The sequence below is a fragment of the Haliotis asinina genome, chromosome 9, assembly GCF_037392515.1.
Source record: "Haliotis asinina isolate JCU_RB_2024 chromosome 9, JCU_Hal_asi_v2, whole genome shotgun sequence".
NCBI lineage: Eukaryota > Metazoa > Mollusca > Gastropoda > Lepetellida > Haliotidae > Haliotis > Haliotis asinina.
The window spans coordinates 30,336,702-30,358,814 of NC_090288.1; the positions used below are offsets into that span (position 1 = coordinate 30,336,702).

The 22,113-nt window shown below is 41.0% G+C and overlaps 1 long non-coding RNA gene across 1 annotated transcript; it reads right to left on the bottom strand.

Moving 5' to 3' along the window:
- Positions 1–20,242: 20,242 nt before the first annotated feature.
- LOC137295910 (uncharacterized) lies at positions 20,243–21,911 on the bottom strand. The gene is made up of 2 exons (XR_010957610.1): positions 21,826–21,911; positions 20,243–20,880 (listed from the first exon to the last, which is right to left on the bottom strand). It is a non-coding gene; the product is annotated as an uncharacterized lncRNA (long non-coding RNA).
- Positions 21,912–22,113: the final 202 nt, after the last annotated feature.

Genomic DNA, 22,113 nt, shown 5'->3' on the forward strand with positions numbered 1-22,113 from the left:
TTATGAGTTGTCATAACGAATTTCGCTTTCACTGTTCATACTTCAGATATGAGCGTTCACATCTGGGCATGTACGTCCGGGGTATACATTGGGTAGATTGGACAATTAAAAGGGTGTCCGTAGTACAAAAACTGATCAATATACTGTCTTAGTTCTGAACTCCTTCATAAAGGTAATATAATACCCCGTCAGTGACAGTATACGACTTGATGCTTGACTTAAGCTTGTAATGAGAGAGAGAGAAAAAGAGAGAGAGAGAGAGAGTGAGAGAGAGAGAGAGAGGGAGATTGACCGACAAAAGACGGAGAGTTAACCTTCCAGGAACCCGATATATTTCGGTGTCTACTTAAAAGTTCTGATAAGAAGTGGGAAAACTACTGGCATATGGCCTTCCTTGAAAGACAGCAGATGATACCTCAGAGTAGAAAATTCCCCATAGAGTGAACAAACATCGCTTGCACGGGAGGTGTACTGGACAGTTGGAGGCATTGCTAGCTAGGTAAACGAGTGCAAATTGGAGCAGACAATCTGCACTGGGACTTTGCGTCATTTGCGGTTATAAACCGACTAAGTTGACCTAATTGCTGGCTGTATATGGGATGTGAGATTTGAGCACTTCTAATAGCTCATGTTACAGTATAATGAGCGAGTGAGTTTAGTTTTGCGCCGCACACTGCAATATCCCAGTTTTGTGGCGACGGTCGGTGAATAATGGGGTCTGAGATCAGTGAATGATAGTGTTGACCAAGCTAGCCAGCCTGACTACCCGTTCCCACTTACGGTAAACATGGGTTGCTGAATACCAATTCTAACCCTGATCTTCACAGGTGCTATAGGATAACAAGCGGCGAGTTGGTAGAGTAATAACAAAATAATGACTTCCAGACAGACAGGCTTTATTCAGTAAAGAGGCCTTGGGTCCATGAAACAAGCTTCCTTCGTGAGAAAACGTTAGTAGCATAGGTAGTACAGAACTGAGCAGGCACAAGCATGCAGATCTGTAATGCAATACATAAACAACAGAGTACTTTTACAACTTGCTGTTGGTTTTAAGTGAGAGACATTTCTGTGTACCAGAGTAGTATATACTATAGCGGTTTTGGGTCACCTGGCCTAGGAGCCTCCAAACTCCCACCTCGGCTCCCACAGCCCGAATAAAAAAAAATAGAGATTTTGTACAAATCTAGTTATAGACGGCAAAGAGTGTCAATACAAATTCCACTGGTGGAAGTGCACTCCAATTAGAGATACTGTAGGTGTAAGGATATAGAAGAAGTGCCAGGAACCAAGCTATCACGCAAAGCCTATGCAGTCCGGAACCCGACAACAGTGACAACTATTGATGCACTGACTGCCACGACACCATATTGAAACTCCCCATCGTTTTCTATGTAAACAACTCGACCTGCAAGTGCGTCGCCATCGACCACTGCTTTGGCAGCAAGAAATGCGTTCTGTGGCAAAACAAAGGCATGGGCTATACACCGCTGTAACGCCTCCCACTGGAGGTTCGGGAAGAACTCCTCGATGCATTCAGAACATAGAGAACCTGTATAATGATGGCTTCCTCCTGTGGTGACATCGATACAAACTCCTCCTCGACAGATTGGCGGACAAATGTCCATGAGAAAAGAAAGATTCTTGTACCTTCCGACAGCTAGCGAGGAAAGCAGGACCACTATAGGGATATCGGAACTGTATTCTGCACACACCGTAGCCCAGCAAAATCTGCCACTCGCCCATATCAAACAGGAAAGACGATCAAGAAGTCGAGTTGCTGTTCTCCTAGTCCATATAGTGGGGATTTCCGCGTTTGGTCGCATGTTTGGGCATCGATCTTCTCGCCCACCTTTCGTACGACAAGTACTTGTGCCGATGTGCATTGGTGCTTCTGTTGGACGACCTTTCATAGAAGCACGGTGGCCGTCGAAATGTAGACCCATCTTTGCATCGCTTCCACCATCCGCCCCACCTTCTGGATATCAAAATGGCTCTCTTCTTCTTCCTCCTGCTGCTCTTCTTCTTCTTCTTCTTCGTCGTCGTCGTCCAGTCTAGGCAAGACGTCTACCAACCTATTCGCGGTTTGCTTCGTACGAGTCTCGATCTTCCCATGCAGTTGTAGAAGACCTAGACGGCCGGCAGGCAAAGTGTGACCGGGTATTAACACTTTCAATCCATCACGACTTTGACTTAGTCTTCCGACAGTTCTCTCTTCGGAGACATGTTGGATTTTCTCCTGTATGTTTTCTATACTTCCCATGTGTCCATATGGAATTCCTATTTTGGGAAAGCCATGTTCTTCCTATATTAAACTATAATTTGTTTGTATAAAAAAAACCAAGCAAACTTCAAGTAATTTCCAAAGAAACTGTAGCGACAATTTGCTTGGAATTTGTTTGGAGTTTACATTTAGCTGACTCAAGTAATACTGCCTACATTATCAAGGACATGCAGTTTGTTCAGCTTGACTGATCAAGTGAACACTCAAGCATTGCATGACTATTTAACAACTAGTTCGGTCTATTATTGTGAAGCTGATTGTCAACATGTCCGAACATCCGAGACAAGGTGGCCGTTTAACATTCTCTGCTCCCCTAGTAAATTTTATTGAAGTTAACTCGACCTGCTGTTTGTACCAACTGACATCGTGGGTCGTGCATATGTAGAGTAGCACAGGTCAACCTGAACAAGCTGTAAACAGTTTCAATAAGATCAGTTAGCGACTCCCAGAGAGATATTTTTATTAATGCCATTCTCGACTCCCCTATGTCATGAAGTTAACTCGACCAATTGACCTACCTGGTCATGCATATGTAGAGTAGTTCAGGTCAAGCTGAACAAGCTTTAAGCATCTGATAACACTGGTAGTGACTTACAATTCGCATTTGTTAATTACTTATGTCAAACAAATGACTGGTCTGGAGTTGTGATGAGATGATCGGGTTTGAAAAAAACTCCTCTGTTATATGTGTTTCGGTATGACGCAGGCGGGGCTCGAACCACCAGACTTCGACCAGAAGCTCTGTCAACTTGAGGATAGACATAGAACCGTTGCTGAGGGAGAAATAAAAACATAAAAAGATTTTCACTTCAGGATATTCAGCATTTACAGTGATGGCTACATTCGTGTATGGATATATTCAATGTAAGTTTGGTTGATTAGTTGTCTAAAGGCGTACTCAACAATATTTGAGCTATATGGCGGCAATGCGCACATAATTGAGTCAGGATCACACAATCCTGTGATCGGCAGCATAAGCATCGATCTACATACCTGGGAATCGATTACATGCGTCGCGAGGCCTCATAAGGAAGTGATACGGGTGCTGTGGTTAGAGTGTTACTATATTTAGACTGGGAGTCAACCAGGGTTTGGGTGGTAGAAGCCGAGTCCAATCAGGGGTTCAAACCCACATTCTCAGAGAAGACACCTAATCACCTGCACATAAAGTCAGTGATTTAACCCAATCAGCCATCGCTGACAACTGGTAGTCTAGATAATGTCTGGCTTCCATGACCAAAGCTGGGAGTAGGCAATTATGAGACAAACATCATATGTTGGATAATTCAATTTATAGCTCTTTTCAGATGATATCATTTAGTGTGAGGTCTCAGGCAACATGTGCCAATGCTATTTATGAGTACAGATCTCTGCCATCAAGAGTAACAAACTCAGTCCTGCTATTTTTTATCAAGTTTTTAAAACACTGCTTGATAATACTTTGAGTAAGAAGACTGTCATGTTGGGCAATTTTAGCGTGCATTTTGAAGACAAAAATCGCAGTGACACTAAGAAGTTTTTGATAGTTATTGATCTGTCTTGGCCTGTCATATTTTGTGGACAGTGCTACCCTTAAATCTGGACAGGGTCTTATCATCTCAGAATGGTCACATTATTATGGACACTGCAGTTTCTGATGTGCTATTGTCGGACCATTTTGTGATAACAATTGTCTTGGAATATGGTTATACCAAAGAACCCAAAACAGGGGTATTTACCGTTGGAATGTAAGGCATACAAAAGTTGAAGAGTCTAGAAGAGATATTGCTCTTATTATTTAAGTAATCCACCACAGGATGTGAATAAACTGTACAATGAACCCATGCTTCTGTGTTTACAAAGAAACTGGGTGATCGAGAAAGTTCATTCTGAAATGATGAAAGTGATCTGAAGGCTAAATGTAAACGTCACATGACTGAACGTCATGGCTGAACGTGATGACTTAACGTGATGGCTGTACGTCAGTGGTGAAAGTCTGGCCTTGAAGTACATCGGTAGGAATGATCTCAATCAGATTATTCTCAGCCAAAGATGAGATGACTACAGATTGCATAACAGGATGGCAGGGAATATTGGTAAATTTCATAATTGCTCTAGAGAAAAAGAGGATACTAAGTTACCGGATAATACTTACAAGAAGACCCTTGCTGGCTCTTTCTCACGCTATTGTGAGGAAAAAATAACAAAATACCAATGATGGTTTCAATTATGATCTGTCTCTTGCGTTGAATTGATGATCTTCTGCACTTTCAAACATTCACCCAAAAGGATTTTGGGAAGCTGCTAAAGCCTTCAAAGAGGATCACGTGTCTGTTGGACACACCTTCTAGTAAACTGCTTTTTGGTCATTTGGACATCTTGCTGTCGGCCATTACTGACATAATAAACGCAAGTTTGTCATCGGGCGTTTTCGTCCTCAAGAAGGTAGTTGTCAGACCTCTTAAAGAGATGAACAACGTGAATGTTGATGAACAATGTGTGAAGCCCATTTCTGGGGTCCCCCGCCCTGATACTGCTAAAAAATAGCTAAAGAGGCGTAAAGCGAAACTCACTCACTCAAACGTAATGAAACTTTACTTTTGGAAAAATGAAAAATCTCGTACAGTATTACAGTTGATTGATCCATTAAGCGGTGGCTCCAGCCTCTTCCAGGACTTCAGACACGAAGATGTTAGATTTGTCGGTGTTTACCATGGTTCTGTGACTGGGGTCTTTGGTCCAGTTTGTGCTGCCTATATACTTCTCAGTGGTCCTTTGAATATCAGTGCCACTCACCTTGCTCACCGGGTGGGGATAAACCCTAGAGAGCCACTAATTAAATGCTCAACATTTTAAACATTAGCATTATGCACGGGTACCGCTGTTTTTCAAGAAATGTCAATATACTGATTGTTTTTCAAAGGTATGAATCTCAACACCTTAAAAATCCCAATAAATTTGTCTTCTTGAAATCTAAAAAAGAGATCCATTTCTAATAAGAAGGCATGATCTCAAGGAAGTGCATTAGATTTAAGTGCCACACATTAACATTAACCTACGACTAACTTAGCGCTAAGAAAACTGCAAAAATCTAGGCTCAGGTCCATATTCAATACATTTATCTGCAGATATCACAGTTGATAAGGTTGTCACACAAACCAACTTTACCTACGTTCTGTAATTTGCATGTTTTCTAAAACTTTGGTGCCTGCAATACTGGAGAATTTTGACAAAACTTTCTGCAGCAGCCTGCTATACCCAAGAATATCATGAGTTCAATCTCAGACATAGGCACTGGAAAATGTACAATTGCTTCCACTTTAGCATGAACTGGTTGTACCTGGCCGTGCCCTACAACATGCCCCAAAATTCAACTTGTGCCCTCCCAAATTCACACTTGGCTAGATTCACAGTCAATTTTGCCTCAGACAATCTTTTAAAGAAAACACCAGTTCTTTTCAGATGATCTTCCCAGTCCATGTCATAATCGATGTCTCTGGGACGTCACTGGTGCATTCTTCAGACCAAACAGCATCACCTTGTATTGATACAGTCCATCTGGTGTAGCGAATGCCGATATTATCTTTGCATGATCTGTGAGTGGAATGTGCCTGAAGCCCTTCAGTAAGTCAAGGTTACTTATATACTGAACATCATTGAAAACGCACCACCTGTAAATTTTGAAATAAGGCAATAGAATCTTTTGGAAATGGAAAATTAATGGTGGGAATTTTGATAATAACACACTAGATCGTAAATAACGCTCTACAGTAAAAAACGGATCGTTCGAACACATCATCGAACACATCACATGAAAACAACAAAATTCATGCACATCACACACGAAGGGCACAAATTGCATGCAGAAAGCATGCTGTTCAGGGGTATAAATGACCTTCGGCACAAAACCGTTCTCATTTTCGCAGTACTTTCGTAAGTACAGTTTTTTCACCATGCCAAGATTGTCACCAGAGGAACGAGAACAGGCCTTGGGTATGTTGCAGGTCGGCGCTTCAAGCAGAAACATTGCACGACGATTTGGGTGTCATCATTCGACCATTCTGAGGCTTGCTAACAGATACCAACAAACAGGAACCAGCAGGGACCGGCAACGCCCAGGTCAGGCACGTGTTACCACCCCTCGTCAAGATCGAGACATTGTACGGCGCCATATTCGGGATCGAACCTTGCCCGCTGCCAGAACCGCCAACGCTGTCCAGGGTCGACGTGGTTTGATCAGCGCTTCCACCGTCCGACGCCGTCTCCGTGCGGCAGGGTTACGTTGTCGACGCCCTTACGTTGGACCCATCCTGACTGACAGGCATCGCCGTGAACGCCGACAATGGGCTGAACAGCATCGTGTGTGGTTGTTACGACGTTGGCATGGTGTGGTGTTCTCCGACGAGTCGCGTTTTCACTTGCGAAGTGCTGACGGGCGTCTACGGGTATGACGTCGACGGGGTGAACGTTATCATCAGGATTGTGTTGTGCAAACCGATCGGTGGGGTGGAGACAGCATTATGGTGTGGGGAGGGATAAGTTATCACCACAGAACCGCTCTGATTGTTTGTCGTGGCAGAGTGAATACCGTTTACTACCGTGACAACATTCTTCAGAACAACGTCGTTCCCTTCTTTCACCAGCATCAAGATCTGCACACATTTCAACATGACAATGCACGAGCCCACACTGCACGTGTTTCGATACAGTATCTGGCTAACAACAACATTCCTCTACTTCATTGGCCTGCATTGTCACCAGATTTGTCACCCATCGAACACTTGTGGGATTACATCGGCCAACGCCTCGCACGTCGTCCGCAGATCAACAACCTTGGGGAACTCGACAATGCCTTGCAGCAAGAGTGGAATGCAGTGCCTCAGGACTTTATTCAGAGACTTATCCGTTCAATGAGGAGACGTTGCACAGCTTGTGTTGCTGCTAACGGGGGTCATACACGCTACTGACTTTCCATTTTGACCCCATCTTTATTTCATTGTCAGCTGCATTAAATCTTCACTGTTTTGCTTGATTGTTTTTTGCTTCTTTTCTTTATCAAACATTGGTCTACACAAATATGTAAAATTTACATAGATTGCTCACTTCTGCTCTTAGAAATCCACAATTTTAGGGGTGGTGCGTTTTCAATGATGTTCAGTATATATTTAGCAGTCAATGCAGTTGTCTACTCTCGGAATAGAATATGAGTCAGTTCGTGAGAGTGTATTGACAGATTTCATGTCAGCACAGCAGCACCAACCACCTCCACTCTTTGGCACAAGAACACATGGTGAACTCCACGGACTGTCACTGGGTTCAATAATGTCATTGTCCAGCATGTATTTCACTTCCTTTCGTGGAATTTCACGTTTCACTGGATTCATCCGACATGGGTGTTGTTTTACAGGCACAGCACCACCTACATCTATACCATGGCTAACAACATCCGTTCGACCAGGGACATCAGGAAATAAGTAAGAGAACTCATGAATCAAATCTGATATCTGAACTTTCTGTTCAGGGGATAAATGTGATAGCTTCTCATCAAGGTGAGCTAACACATCAGAATTTCTAAACTTTGTGAAGCATTATCACTAAGGCCATCAAATTTCACTCTGCTGACACCATCATCGATGTTGTCAACGTGTTCAACATTGTCTTTAGTACAATCATTAACTGGGGAGAGTGTGGCAATACAATTGACATGTTTGGTTTCTAACCTGTCATGATATTTCTTAATGATGTTTACATGATACAATCTCTTTTGTTTACAACGGCCAGGCATTTGAATGTTTCAGCGGCACACGGACACTTTGACCAAATACAGGCTCAATGGGGCTAAACCCTAAGCTTTCCTGAACTGACTCTCTGACAGTAAACAACAACAACCCTCATCCCAATCTTTCTCTGTCTCAAAACAATAAGTCTTCATCATATTCTTCAAAGTTTGATGAAACGTCTTTAAAGCTCCCTGTGGCTGTGGACGATAAGCACTACTAGACTTAACTTGCTTAATACCTACCTGGTACATGGCTTCCTGAAACACCTTAGACATAAAGCCTTGATCAGACTGAACAACATCTAGCAAACCAACTAGGTGAAAACTTTGATCAACGCCTTGGCAATCACAGGAGTAACAATACTACGAAGTGGAATTGCTCCAGGAAATCTGGCACACATGATAGTGAGCAAATACTGATCACCAGACTTAGTCTTAGGTAGTGGACCAACACAATCAATAATAACTCCACTGAAAGGTTGTTCAAAAGAAACAGTCTTTCTAGCCAGCCTCTGCACTCTAACATCCTCACCCTGCGCACTAATAAGCTGCTCTCTGGAAAGCATGTGATCACTACCTGACAAACTATCAGACTTATCAAGAAGACCCGAAGAGCCACTACTCTTTGAAGATAAGTCATCAGTCTCTACCTCGCACAAAGAATGATCCATGAATGTACCTGATAAGTCATAAATGGAATCATTTGGCAAAGAAGTCTTGGAAGAAATGCCTTTCAACATTGAAGTAGTCACCGCACAAGAAGGAAAAACACCCAGAAATTTATCCTCTAACTTTTCTGTACTAACTGAACTCTCTGGCGAAACGGTGACAATGGGATCAGCACCAATTTTGGCCCCCATAAGATCATTACTGATCAACAAATCAACACCAGGAACTGGGAGAGAGTCAAGAACACCAACTTTCACCTCACCTGAAGTCAGATCTGAAATCAAATTCACAAAATGCAGAGGAGCAGAAGAATTACCACCTATACCCTGAAACAAAACATCTGAGTTGGCTGAAGACTCGTCAGAAAAAAAAGGCAAAATATCCTTCTAAATCAGAGATTGAAGAGCTCCAGTATCCCTCAAGATAATAACGGGTCGTGGGGTAGAATTATCCCCCATAAGCGACCCGAGAAGGTCCTGGGGTAGAATAGGCCTTCAGCAACCCATGCTTGCCATAAACGGTGACTATGTTTGTCGTAAGAGGCGAGTAATGGCATCAGGTGGTCAGGGTCGCTGACTTGGTTGACACATGTCATCGGTTCCCAGTTGCGCAGATCGATGCTCATTTGGCTGGGATATTGCTGAGTGCGGCATAAAAGCAAACCTGACACAGAAACCTTAGAAACAAAGGGCAAAAAAGCCTCCCGAACTACAGGATCTGGGGACTCACAAACAAAACTCTTCTCAGAATCACCTCCAAAGAAAGGCTTAGGCGCGATGGCCACGAAAACATGTGGGGAACCTGTAGTCTGATTTCTAAAGTGGAGTTTGTAACATGCAGAAATAAAATGACCTGGCTTCTTACAAGGAGCACAAACAGTATCAAAACTACTAGTAGTCTTAGACTTAGACTGAAAAGTATGTGACTGCTTGCCACTAGAATTTGAACCTGTTCTAACACCACTGTAACGTTCATATCCTGAAAAGCCCGTTTGGCCAGAAAACTTTACATTACCCGGAGACCTAAAAGAACTCTTGTGAGTCAAACAATAATCATCTGCCAACATTGCTGCCTTATGTAAGTCATGAACTTTTTGTTCGTCCAAATAAGTCTTAAGGTCAGAATGAACACACTGCTTGAAATCTTCCATCAAAATTAACTGTCTCAAACCATCAAAATTTGTGACTTCCTTAGACCCACACACCTATCAAACAATGTTTCCTTTTCCCAAGCAAACTCTACAAAAGTCTGACGATAAGCTTCAGGCACTAACTCATAAGCTTTCAAAAGTGTACTCTTGACAAGTCTGAGCCTTGCTGTATTGACAAGGCTAAAATAAGCATCCTGAGCTTCACCTTTCAAAACAGTTTACAATAGCATAGTCCTTGACTCCCTAGGCCACTTGAGATTTTCAGCAACATTTTCAAAATGTAGAAAATATTTATCTACTCCTTTCTCATTAAAAGAGGGTACCAGTCTAGCATGCCTTGCAATGTCAAAAGCGGAAAAATCTGAGGGCAGAGAAGGGGTTTCAAGCTTTTCAGTGCAATTTCTTTGTCAACTTGCAGTTTCTTTGGTTCTAATTCCTTTCTATCTCTGTCTCTTTCCATCTCTCTGTTTCCTTCTCCATATCAATCTGTTTCATTTCCATCCTGTTCAGTTCTTCCTGTTTTCTATTTTCTCCTCTTTTTGAATATGTAACTGAATTTCAAGTTTCTTTATTTCCAATTCATCTGAACCTTCCTCTTGAACCTTTTGCAAAACATCATGTTCAAAAACTCCCTCATCAATATAGTGATTCAACACAATTTTTAAAATCTGAAATTTCCTCATTGCAGGTTTGGCATATGTTTGAGATATGATGAAATTTGCAATAAATCTGATTTGTGCAACTGACTGATTGTCTCACAGTCAGGGGACAATACAAACTTCTCAAGTTGAAACACCATTTTTCTGGTTCCACAATTAACTTGTTGCAAAATAAAAATCAATGGAATACTTGTCATAAATGGTCTCAAATGTCAAATGAATTCTATCACGGACGAGCCCCCAAATGTGTTACGGTTAAATATTTGCTGTGACAAAAGCTGTAACACACCCCCACAGAACCGAAATAAAACACTGACAAGTCTAAGGTTTTCAACAATTTTGTATTCAGCAAAACCAGAGGCAAAAATATACAGATTCACAAGAGAGGTTTCATATACAATGCAAATGAGTCAATTCTAAAATAATGTGTCACAAAATATAAATGTCAACTCACCAAAGTCTTGATTTGAGAGTGAGAAACAGTTATGCAGAATGTAACACAGCGAGCGGTCAGGCAGCGGTTATGAAGATCAAGCGTTGATGTACAGGAAGACATATATACTCCAGTATATCTGTGTATTTCCGTGTCCGACAACACAGCAACTAGGCTTTATATATATACTCTCTCAAAAAAAAAAGAAAGAGTGCATGCTAAACACTTAAAAAATATATGTATCATTTTTTTTCATGGAAATTTCATTAAATCACGGATCAATCAATTTGTGATAAACACGAGAAATGTCATTACACTGCGAGGAATACTGTTGGTGCCATTGAGAGTCAAAGACACCAGGGGTCAAACACAAAGGTCACACACTCAATATCTGGTTGGACCTCTGTCTTCATCGACTACTGCTGTGAATCTACGCCTCATGGAAGCGAACAGGTTAGCATGGAAGTGTTGTGGGATGTTGTTCCATATTCGGATAAGCTGTCTTTGAAGTTCCATAGCTGACGTTTCATTTCGTCGCATACATGCTCAGTGGACGAGATATCGGGCGAATTTGCGGGCCAGGGAAAACATCCACTTGCTGTTGCTGCAGATACTGTTGAACAACACGAGCTGTGTGGGGTCGGGCGTTGTCCTGCTGTAGAATGACGCCGGGGTCCTGACGTTACAGAAACGGGACAACAACAGGTGCAAGCACTTCATCACGATATCTGGCTGCATTGAGGTTGCCATCAATAAGGACCAGCTCAGTTCTGTTACGGGCAGTGATGCCACCCCACACCATGAGAGATCCTCCCCCATAACGGTTTCGCTCAACGACACATGGATCTGCGTAGCGTACGTTTCGACGTCTGTACATTCTCTGTCGGCCATCTGATGATGAAAGATGGAAACGACATTCATCTGTGAATAAAACACGTCGCCACCAGTGTAAGGGATGCCTGAGATGTTGTCTACACCACTGCAGACGAGCACGACGATGGCGTAACGTTGAAATCGGACGTATTGCAGGTTTCCAAGGACGTAAGCCGTATTTTCTCAGCCGGGTGGTTACTGTTTGAGGATGTATCCGTCTCAGGTTAGGGATATTCTTCTCTGTCGTCGTTGCCGTTTGTTGCTAGTTCCGGAGATGGGTGACACGGATATACCGGTCTTGTGCAGGGGTGGTAACTCGGGGTCTCCCGGAGCGGGGTCGGTCTCGAACGTCAGCATGTTGTGCATGTCGATGGACTAGCCTGTCTACAGAGTTACGGTGGCAGTTGAAATGTGTGTTCTACCAGTTCTAATCATACCCAGGGCAAGGAGACGTTGATCTATTGTCAATCTTGGCATGCTAAATTGGGGTCGTTTTAACAGCAGCGCAAGTTTCAATCTGAACGATAGGAAGACCTTACTTTTGTGTTTAAATACCAAAGGTTTCACACTGCTGCATGAATTTTCACAGTCTCCACGTGCAAAATATGCCTTTTCACAAACGTGCAAATGTCATTTAACGTTACCGCAATTTTAATGGGGAAAACCGTTTTTGTGTTCAATATCACTTATTCATGAACAGGTTAACATTGTTCACACATAAGAAATTTTTTTTGAGCTTGATCAATTTCTTCAATGCACACTTTGTTTTTTGGGAGAGTATTGAGTCGTCATTTCCTGAAAGTTCGAGCACTTACGACAATCGACATCACCGTAGAATGCTCTAGACAAGCCTGGTGTTTAACTCATAACACAATCAAAGGGGGGTAACTCTATAGAACTACCTTAAAGGCCAGCTGATAAAATACTAATACCATTAGTGAACATTTCTCATACGGAATGTGACCCATAATAATTAATATTCAAAACACTAAACATTGTGACACAGTAATAATTATTACTTAATTAATAATACAATTTACAGAAAATACACTCTCGTAACAATATACTTCATGAAACTTCAGCTGCTTCAACTGCAATATTAACTCATCAAAAAAGTTCTAAAAGTAGTGTTTTAGTATTCACTTCTCCTTTATAGACCCTTTGATTCAAAAGCGAACCAATGAAAGGCAGTCTAACTGGAAAAGTAAAAATATAAAGTACTTAATGAAACGCTGATCATAATCAAAACATCATACCAACTCTTTGAGGGTTTTGAATTTGGTTGTTCTGAAACCTTTCATTTATCTGAACACCTTCAGTGAATCGATGCGTTCAAATAACTCCAAGAATATAAGCGAATTCTATCCCTTTTGGCAAAACCCGCGCGTTGAAAGAAATCAGGAAATATGTGCGGTTTTTATGGAAGTTGTTAGGCCAAACTGAATTATTTTGCAGATGTCTTGTTTTACATATTCTTTCAAGACCCGGGTAGAACATGCCTTCAGCACCCCATGCTTGCCATAAAGGGCGACTATGCTTGCCGTAAGAGGCGATTAAGGGGATCGGATGTTCACGCCCACTGACTTGGTTGACACATGTCATTGATTCCCAAATGCGCAGATCGATCCTCATGCTGTTGATCACAGAATTGTCTGGTCCAGACTCGATTGTTTAGAGACCATCGCCATATATCTGGAATATTTGCTGAGTGCGGAGTAAAACTAAACTTTAATTATTCTTTCAATTTTGAAATCAACTGGAAACTATTGTCATGTGTGATACACCAGTCTGCCCGTGCCAGTCTAGAATATTGCGCATGTCTAAATCAATTTACCAATTTCAGTTCCTAAAAACTGAAACTTGACCATACTTTTTAAACCATAATTTACGAACTGTTTTGTTTTTCTGTAAAAACATGTGTTCACTTCAGGTATTAGAAGTTCGTGTAGAGTAAAACAGTCAATCTCAGCTCCCTCATCGTTACTACGTATATATACGTTGCTCTGTTCATACAAATGTAACTCGTACCATTGCATGTACGAGTTTAACCCGATGAATATGTTGACATTTCCCAGAGAAGGGCTACAGCAGGATTGTACTCCGTTGTTCATTTCATGAAACACTGTTTGGAAGGATGATTTTGTAATTAATCTCTCTCTGTGTTTGTATGTCTCTCCCTCTCTCTCTCTCTCTCTCTCTCTCTGTCGCTCGCTCTCTCTCTCTCTCTCTCTCTCACACACACATCTGTATATTCGAAATCTTAAATCAGCGTATTCTGTACCTTATTTTCGTTTACAAATTCACCATCATTTGTCATTACATTTTAATTTTTTAATTTGACAGGTACATTACATATTTTCAAAATGTGTATTTCAGGTAATGAATAATTTGTAGGAACTGACGAAAGACAAATATCGTCATACATATGTGTCTGTGTACTCCAACATGGTCATCAGTACGTCATGAGTTCACCGAATTACAGTACATTCACAAACCGCAGCATATTTTATATGTATGCTTAATATCCATTACTTGCTACGGAACAGAATATGGTTAATCACTGTAATGACTTTAAGAAAATCAGCTTTCGAAAAATAGACAAGAAATATGCGTCAGACCTGAAAATGTCCAACACTTTCATTTTAACCTTTCATCTAAGGTCACACTGTTTTTGTTTTTTTGTTTTTTTTTAAAAATAGAACATGCCATCCGCCATTTAGGTGTTCTCATTTCCTACTATTATAAGGTTTAATAACCCAGCATCTTCAATCTTCACTCGATTAAGTTAATTCGGCGCTTTTATTTGTTTCATTATTTAAAATTTTGTTTTCCAACAATGCTAAATTCGTAACAGAAGTCTAGTGCAATAAAACAGAGTTTTAAACTGTTTAATGGATTTTATTCATCGGTGGTATTTGAAAATAGAAAAAATAATTTTTCTTTTTCTTTCCTCTTTGCCAAAATTATGGTCGATAGATCCGTAACCAAGTAATAAGAGTGTATCCGACATTCACACGGGACAAGCAAAAATTATTCAGTCACTGATAATATAGAAATCTTCGTCTTGAATGACGAATAACTCGATTTGATGTGGATTGGCCCCGAAGTTAATGGAGTTTTAAAGTTTATAACGAATATTTGTTAACTGGCTATGAGTGAGTGAGTTTAGTTTTACGCCGCACTCAGCAATATTCCAGCTATATGGCGGCGGTCTGTAAACAATCGAGTCTGGACCAGACAATCCAGTGATCAACAACATGAGCATCGATCTGCGCAATTGGGAACCGATGACGTGTCAACCAAGTCAGCGAACCTGACCACCCGATCACGTTAGTCGCCTTTTACGATAACTGGCTATGATAGCTGGATGACTTCATATCAAACATTCAAACTGATATTGAAACACAGATTCTTATAGCAGCTATGTATAGTTTTAAACCTCCACACAGACAATGAAAATGTACAAGTACACCGTAGGTATTGTAATTATTTTAATAGTTCGAAATGTCATTAGAAGCAGATGTGGAACATTAGAATGTAACAGGGACTTTAGGACAAAAGTAGAATTTATGATATTATTCATAAAGCTGCACTAGTTTGTATTTGTATCGTGTGAATAACAATAATTTTGTTAGTAAAAAGAAACATTTTGAAAATCTTGATGAGTTGAAATGCATTGTATGAAATAAAAAAAATAAATACTTACAATTCCACTGACTACAGATAAACACACCCCAAACCAAACGAAGGCTGTGATTGCAGTACTGCCCGCCACGACTGCTGCATCAACTGCCCGCCATGACGCTATTATATGGATCGTGAGTGACCCAAGCATCCGGTGACAATTGTTGAACAGCCTCACAGTTGGTGAACTGTCTCGTGCAAAACATGTGTGCCAGTGCACGTGTATGTTCCCATGTGTTCCCATGAGCGAACACCTTGCCCTTAAGGCTACCTCACCACCCCCAATAGACTATGAACACCCTGTGACTGACTGGTAGCAATATTATATTGCACATAATGAAAACATTTGGCAAACCAATAGTTGTGCAGCTTGTTCAGCTTGACCTGATCAAGTGAATACCAGTGCAGGCTGTGTGACCGTGTCACAACTGGTTGGGTCCATTATTGAGAAGGGGTGTGCCTTTGTTATATTATTTTCAACATATCTCAACAGCCGAGGCATGGTCAATGTCGAAAAATCGTCGGCAATGTCCTAACTTTCTTTAAACAAGAAGGTACAGATGGTTTAATGCTTTTAGGCAGCGAGCAGCAGCAACTGGGTGTAGAGAGTGATGTTAGTAAACCAAACTAGCTAGCTTATGACTGTATAAACAATTCAGTTAAAACATTAAATGGTCGTGGTTTCAGAAGAGTTGTTTTCCGGGACAGGTTCTGTGACGAATCCATGCATACATGTTTCGCACAAACGCAAAATTAATACCATTCTCTGCTCTCCATTTAATAAAGATATCTCAACCTGTCTTTTGTGCCATTTAACCTCCCGAACCAGACTTATGTAGAGTAGCCCAGGTCAAGCTGGACAAGCTGTAATGACAATTGGTGTTCGCGGAAAGGGTAAGTAAATCCTGATCTATCGACAACACCCCCTATACAGTGTTACGGTTAAGAATTTACCGTGACAAACGATGTAAGAAATCCTCTTGTGAACTAGCAAAACAGAACAAAGACAAGTCATAAACGTTCAAATTATGTATAATTATGCAACGAGAGCAAGGTATACAAAGTCACAAGTCCATTTCACAATACAGATTTCAAATACAATATACGTGAGACAAAATCTAAGTCAATGGGTCACGAAATACAATATAGCAAACTCACCAAAGTTTTAGTGGGAGAGAGAATCAACTATGCAGAATGTAAACACAGCGATCGGACTGACAGCGGATGATGTAGATAAGGCGTTGACGGATGCAGATGATGTAACTCCAGTGATGTGAATGAGTGTCGCCCTCCACACGGCAACCAGCCTTTATATATACATTCTAAGTTATTTCCTGAAGGTTCGGACAATTACGACAATCGCCAACATTGTAGAATGCCTTTGAATAAGTCTCCCGGAAGTAAACAATAGAAAGCTAGGAGCAGGTAAATTCCGGAAAACCAGAATCCTAAAAGTGTAGACCAGCTATTAAAACGAAATGTGACCCATCATAATTATTATTCCAAATACTAAATATTGTGACCCAATAATAATTAATTCTTAATTAATAACAAAAATATACAGAAAATACACACTCGTAACACTCTCCCCCTTGATGAAACTTTCTGTTACAATCATAGCAATAATAACATAATAAAATGACATCTAATAATATGAACAATATGAAAAACTTCCTGCAGAATTACTATGACAGATACACAGATATTATATAATAATTGCATCATCAAATTATAATACATTTATACCCTGGAAAGTGCATCAGCACAAACATTGTCTTTGCCTTTAATGTGTTTGATCACAAGATTAAACCCTTGCAAGGTCAAACTCCACCTCATAAGTCTTCATTTTGTGAAGAAAAGTCAAGGGATTGTGATCAGTAAAAACTTCAATTGGCAAGGAGGTGGTACCAAGGTACACTTCAAAATGCTGTAAAGCTAACAAAAGACCTAATGTCACTTTCTCATTGGTTGAATAATTTCTTTGGTGCTTGACAAATGTCTTTGCAAAATAACAAACTGGATATTCAATCCCTGAATCATCCTCTTGAATCAGGATAGCACCTGCACCAACATCACTTGCATCTATTTGCAACTTAAAAGCGTTCTCAAAATTTGGTGCCTGCAGTATTGGAGAATTCACGAGTATAGCTTTTCCAAATGCAGTCTGACAACTGCTACCCTACTGAAATTTTACCTTTTCCCCCTAAAGGTTAGTAAGTGGAAATACAACATCTGAGACGTTTTGACAAAACTTTCTGTAATAGCCAGGCATACCCAAGAAAGCACGAGTTCTTTTCAGTTTTCAGATGGTCTTCCCACTCCATGTCGTAATCGATGACATCATCCATGTAAGCCTCGACACGATCAACGCCTGATGTTACATTGTTGACGAGTCTCTGGAACGTCGCTGGAGTGTTCTTCAGACCAAGTGATCAATCACCTTGTATTGATACAGTCCATCTGGTGTAGCGAATGCCGATATTTTCTTTGCATGGTCTGTGAGTGGAATCTGAATGGGTAGTATGTGTTTGTCTTAGCGCTTCATGCAGCACAGCAGTACTTCTCAGTGACTGAGCGAGTAATGTCTGCGCCGCTCTTAGCAATATTTTAGCAACATCATTGTAGGGGACATCAGAAATGGGCTTCACGCATTGTGCCCATGAGGGAAATCGAAGCCGGGTCTTCGGAGTGATGAGCGGACGCTTTAACCACCAATCTACCCCGCCATCTGAAGTACTTCTGAAATGACGGGGACTGTGGGGTAGCTTAGTGGTTAAAGCCTTGTTTGCTGAAGTTCTGGCTTCGATTCCCCATATGGGTCCATTTCTATTGTCTCTCGCTGTGATTAACTCACTAACTCTGAAACGACATCCTCTTGACAGGAAATGACAATTGAAGCTTCAATGACTGTTGCAGGTTCAGCAGAAAAATCAGATAAGTGTCTGATCAACTAGTCGTGTACAATTCTCGACCGGACACGGGGCAGTTAGACCCATCAGTGTAAATCTGCAAAGCACAGGTCCACTGTAAACGTCGGATATGTTCCTTGGCTATAGCTTGTAGATGAGGTGCTGGCACAGATTTATTTGTTTCTTCCAACACATCAAGATAAACTGAAGGATGTTCAGGCAATCACGGTGACTTCTTTGGCAGAACACTGGCATCATCTAAAAGGTTCCATACCGTCTTTCCAAGGATCTAGAAAATGGTCAACACAATCTCCCAATACAGCTGACATCGGGTGTTTCATCCCCAAAGATTTCATATATCTCACTTCCAACAGTTCACGTCTGAGATCTAAAGGTATTCACCCAATTTAGGGTCTCAACTGAGGTAGTTCTGAATGCTCCAAGGCATAATGGAGAGCTGTAAGTAATATGTTTGAATTGTTCAGAGATTCTGCTACTTTCAAGAAAAAGGAAACAATGTCGTAATTATCAGTCTGTCGTGATTTGGAGCGTTACATAGTCGACTCCACACCTGTCAAGGAGTGACTCTAAGCCATTATCCAACCTTTGTAAATATGGTGATTAATATATGTCAATTTTGGATTAGTTTAGAGGCATTGATTATCCCAGTTATTAAACCATTTCCGGTATTTCCAGACGATCATCAGTTCATCACTGATCATTGACAACCGAGTCAACACCGCCGACAACTGGCGTCAAGAAGTGAGTGAGTGAGTTTAGTTTTACCCACTTGTAGCTGCAAGGGCACAGACAATGTATGTACAGGGTTGGCATGAATCATTAAAACCAAGCTCTAAAATGTAATTTTATTTACTGTGTAAATGTGCATTCAGTCCCGACATGCATTTAATGTGTGTAAGTGTGAAAAATTCCGCTCTGCTCTTGCACAGTTTTGTTGCATCAGTTAACTATTGACATAACTTGAGCTAGGTATATCAATACGCCAAGGAATCTCAGATAATGTTATATGTATTCGGATGCTCGTCATGTCAAAGACCAGGGTTCGATTCTGCACATTTATGGGTACAGTTTGTGCAGTCCATTTCTGGTGTACCTCCCACCGATCTTACTAGAATATTGCTAAATGCGGGGTAGAACTTAGTCCATATCATTAATAACTCATTAGGTATCTAGTGAATTACTAATCAAGATCCATCGTGTGTGCAATAATTATTGAAATTATCTGGTGCTATGTGCAGTATTGACGGTATGGACGTTTTTAGATTCCCATCAAATTGTACGATCCCAGATAAAGCACTTGCAATTCAAAAACGTTTTACTCTTAATTTACTTTATAAGCAATTGTGTTTCAGTAACTGCCTGTGGAAATAATGTCCTTGGATGAATAAAACATTGTACAGAAAATGTACCTAGAGTGATATCTGGCATGGAATGAATCTCCTGGACGATAACTCACTTAATACTCACTGCAATAATCTCGATAGGGTGAGTGAGTTTAGTTTGACACCGCACTCAGCAATATTCCAGCTATATGGCGGCGGTCTGCAAATAACCGAGTCTGGACCTTACAGTCCCGTGGTCAACAGTATGAGCATCGATCTGCGCAATTGGTAACCGATGACATATGTCACCTAAGTCAACGAACCTGACCTCCCGATCCCGTTAGTCGCCTCTTGTGACAAGCATAGTCGCCTTTTTATAGGAAGCATGGGTTGCTGAAGACCTGTTGTACCCCGGATCTTCACGGGTCTCAGTAGGGAATACAGAGATATCACAAAATATAATTAATGACCTGCATACTGGTATATGTTTATCATGTTTTAATATAACAACCGACATAAAATATGACAAAATAAATGACAGAATAGCAAACATAGGGATCACTTTTGGTGTATAACATTATGAAAATATTTCACTTTTAAAATTTGGATTAAAACCAAATTTTTGTTGGTTCTCCCGTTCTGCAAACAGCCGTGTCCACAGTGAATGAATCGGGTGGGAAACCGAAGTCCATACCATTTCATTGTGTGAAGCGAGTGGGAAACCGGAAGTTCATCACTACTCAGTGACTGAAGCGGACAAAAGCTCCAAAGGGTGTTCCCTTGCACTTGATAGCCGGAGTAGCAAGACTATTCCCCCAGGGGACGGTAGAGCCGAAGCTGGAATGACCACATCCAATACTCCTCATGTTGCACCCTGTATTGTCACAGTACTTGCCGTCACAGCAGACGAGGGTTGCAGCGTTACCGGTGACAGAGACTGTGTAGTGCACCTCCCATCCTGGACTCCCAATAATGGAAGTGTCTGACGTGCACGTTGCACCATAAAACACCGGTGGGGCATAACAACTACCTCCTGCGCCTTGGACGTAGGGCACTGCCACCAACAGCATGGCCACGGCTACGATTGCGAGAAGTGAGAGATTTGCCATCTTTGGATATCTCTGAAAATAAATTATGTGTAAGAGATAAAGCCAGTTCATATTTGAGTTTTACGCTGCTTTTAGTGATATTCCGCAATCACCTGATTGTTTTTGCTTCGTAAAGACATTTCTGACAATCGGTTGGGTAGCCTAGTGGTGCTCGCTCGTCACGCCGAAGACCCGGTTTCGATTTCCCACTTGGGAAACCCATTTCTGGTGTCCCACGCCGTGATATGGCATCCTAAAACTAAACTCACTCGCTCACACACATTTCTGATATAACCTGCCTGTTGAAGACACCACTGGTTAACATCAATAAACTGGTTTTACATACCGTATACAGTATAAAAAAAAGCGCTGAGTGAAGGAATAATGGCTGAACAAGTATGACTAACAACACACATCTGACTTCAGCTACGCTATTGCTAGCCTACGTATGTCTGGAAACCTTTCGAGTAAGGTTATGGAAATTTTGAAACATCAAGTAATAAACAAAACACAACATGTACTCCCGTGAAATTAGACACCAGAACTATTGACTAGCTATATAAAGGTTGTATGATTCTCGTTGGTATAACGCCTAGTCTCCTAATATTTATGGTTTTGATAGAAACAAATAATCCCATTTAAATTGAAACAAAAAACTAAGGCAAAAACAAAAACAGGTGAGAACTGAGATTCATAGCCCGAGGGAGTCTAGACGTGCTTCATTTAGGATTTAGCATTACTGGGAGGGCCAGGCAGCAGGGGAGATAATGCACTTTATGAACAAGAGTCTGTGTTCAGACAAGTGTAAATATTTGTCAACGCAATTAAACATACAGGCAGCTGATTAATATCTAAACCTCCCAACAATTTAAGTTGCATCAATATAAACACATATATGAGTTGAAAAACATGGAAATTAAAGGGCGAAAGAAAACTCTCGAGCATGTTTATAAAGTCATGGAAACACAACCAGCCTACCTTGTTTCTGCTTCCAGTGTTTGTGATGATGATGCCACTCGAGGACTATATATACCTGCATCCTAGGCGGATATGCTGCTTACTGCGATGTTTCAAGGCTTCCAAGAACTAAAAAGACACAATTCGTGGAAATACGCGCGCACTTGTTAACAGGTCAGTTACAAACAGCGTCGCGCTGTCAACGACTGTCAACATCCTAGTCGAGATTCGTTCTTGCTTTATTAGACTTGAACAAGTCTCTTAAGTAATAGTTAATTCTTTAAATGAAAATTTCTAAAAAGATATAAA